The sequence below is a fragment of the Penaeus vannamei genome, chromosome 36 (genome assembly GCF_042767895.1).
Source record: "Penaeus vannamei isolate JL-2024 chromosome 36, ASM4276789v1, whole genome shotgun sequence".
NCBI classification, from domain to species: domain Eukaryota; kingdom Metazoa; phylum Arthropoda; class Malacostraca; order Decapoda; family Penaeidae; genus Penaeus; species Penaeus vannamei.
Window position 1 is genome coordinate 6094180 of NC_091584.1, and position 2500 is coordinate 6096679.

A 2500-nucleotide genomic window follows, 5' to 3' on the forward strand; every position below is an offset into this window, starting at 1 on the left:
ATATACTGTATATATATACGTATATATATGTATATATATACATACATACATGAATATATATAAACACATATCAATCAATCAGTCTATCTATCTATCTATCCATCTCTCTCTCTCTCTCTCTATCTATCTATCTATCTATCTACCTACCTACCTACATACATACCTGTCTATCTATCTATCTATCTATCTATTTATCTATCTATCTATCTATCTATCTATCTATCTATCTATCTATCTATCTATCTATCTATCTATCTATCTATCTATATATATATATATATATATATATATATATGTATATATATATCGAGTTCCGTCATGAAATAGTCAATTCAGAGTAAAGAGCAATTGGAATGTCAAATGAACAAGTCTGGTATTTTAACGTTAAGAATCAGCAGTCATTCTAAAAAAGTTCGCGTCATTAATGTATTGTCGATAGTACTAAAACCAAAAGTAGGAAAATACAGCATCCTGTAATTAAATCTGTGGATCTATTATTTGGGAGCGTGAATGATTTTTGAAGGATAGCGAGAGAGAGAGAGAGAGGGAGAGAGAGAGGGAGGGAGAGAGAGGGAGAGGGAGAGGGAGAGGGAGAGAGAGAGGGAGAGGGAGAGGGAGAGGGAGAGGGAGGGAGGGAGGGAGGGAGGGAGGGAGGGAGGGAGGGAGGGAGGGAGGGAGGGAGGGAGGGAGGGAGGGAGGGAGGAGAGAGAGAGAGAGAGAGAGAGAGAGAGAGAGAGAGAGAGAGAGAGAGAGAGAGAGAGAGAGAGAGAGAGAGAGAGAGAGAGAGAGAGAGAGAGAGAGAGAGAGAGAGAGAGAGAGAGAGAGAGAGAGAAAGAAAGAGAGAGAGAGAAAGAGAGAAAGAGAGAGAGAGAAAACGATAGAGAAATAGATAGATAGATAGATAGACAGAGAGATAGATAGAGAGATTTATAAAGAAGCATGCAATTGTTTTTCAGAAAAATAATGTCATCATTTCCGAGAACAGTAACAAACAGCTCCATCCTGTTCACTAACAACGAACAAGACATAACTATCCTAACCTAACCTGCCTAACCTATGCTACGTAATAGATTAGTAACACGGCAAATTGAAATCAAAATCTTAGTCATTATAATTTCGGAATATCTATATTAATCTTAATTAAAAGGAAAGAGGAGGTACAGGAAAATATTCACAACATTGGTAAGTATTTATAGGAATTACGGTATGACGACGGATTCCGCGCTGCCAGACGACCGTCCTAAGTTGACCCAATGGCCGCTCCTTTGCCCATAAATATATTCGTTTTATCCTGGTAATAGGGATAGTCTTGAGAATACTTCTGTTCAAAAATAGAATAAAGTGTCTGCCCCATTGTCTTTTGTTCATGAGAGATCAATTAATGAGATGAAATATTAATCTGTTAAAAAAAAAACGCTAATACATTTAAACAAGGAAGTTATTAAAATCCAAAAAAGCAAAGCACCGGTGATATATATCGTAAAATATGTAGAAAATTAAACCACCTCCTGCCTCAATAAAGTACCAGATGACTTATGAGTCGGCGTCTCTTAGAAGCAGTGACAGAAAGAAAAAAATGATTGAAAATAGGCCCCATCGAGCGAGGTAAGGGGGTAAGGTCGCCTCACTCTCGCTCTCGGATCAACAGTTGGTCGTGAACTAGTGTCGAGAGTGGACCGCCGTCGAACCTCTCGCTCGGTTTTCCTCACTGCTCGACGGGAGGGTTACGGAATTCTCGCTTCGTCGACGTCGAAAGGTAAGCCCCACGAGCCGTAAACCCTTCGTCGGTAGTTTTTAAGGAAGGAAATCGACTGGGAAGCACAATTTCGGGGAGATTTTGGGACGAGGCAGGTTTTTAAAGTGTGGGACTTGGAGAGGATGATACCGTGGCCCATGGGTCGGCGACTGAGGCCTCCCCTGGCCACATGGTTTGTTTTTCAGGTGAGGCCATGCCACGGGGCTCGGCTGATGGCCATGTCTGGGCCAAGAACGGAGGCCAGTATTGGAAAATCGGCATTGATTCGCCAGCGCAAGGGAGGGAGGGCCGCCGGTTGCAAAATGTTCGGAGTGGGTCGTCTTGCACCAGCATTTTCAGCGCTGGGAGGGGACGGGCGTTGACCTTACGTGCGAGTAATTAGCTCTAAGGTCACCAGAGTACATTCGTGTACTTCAGGGGGAAGGTGGTGAGGGTTGCAGGCAGACAGATAAGATACAGATGGACAGACGGACAGACAGACAGACATGGACAGACAGACAGACAGACAGACAGACAGACAGACAGACAGACAGACAGACAGACAGACAGACAGACAGACAGACAGACAGACATATATATATATATATGTATATATATACATATATATATATAAAGAGAGAGAGAGAGAGAGAGAGAGAGAGAGAGAGAGAGAGAGAGAGAGAGAGAGAGAGAGAGAGAGAGAGAGAGAGAGAGAAAGAAAGAAAGAAAGAAAGAAAGAAAGAGAAAGAGAGAGATTGAGAGAGA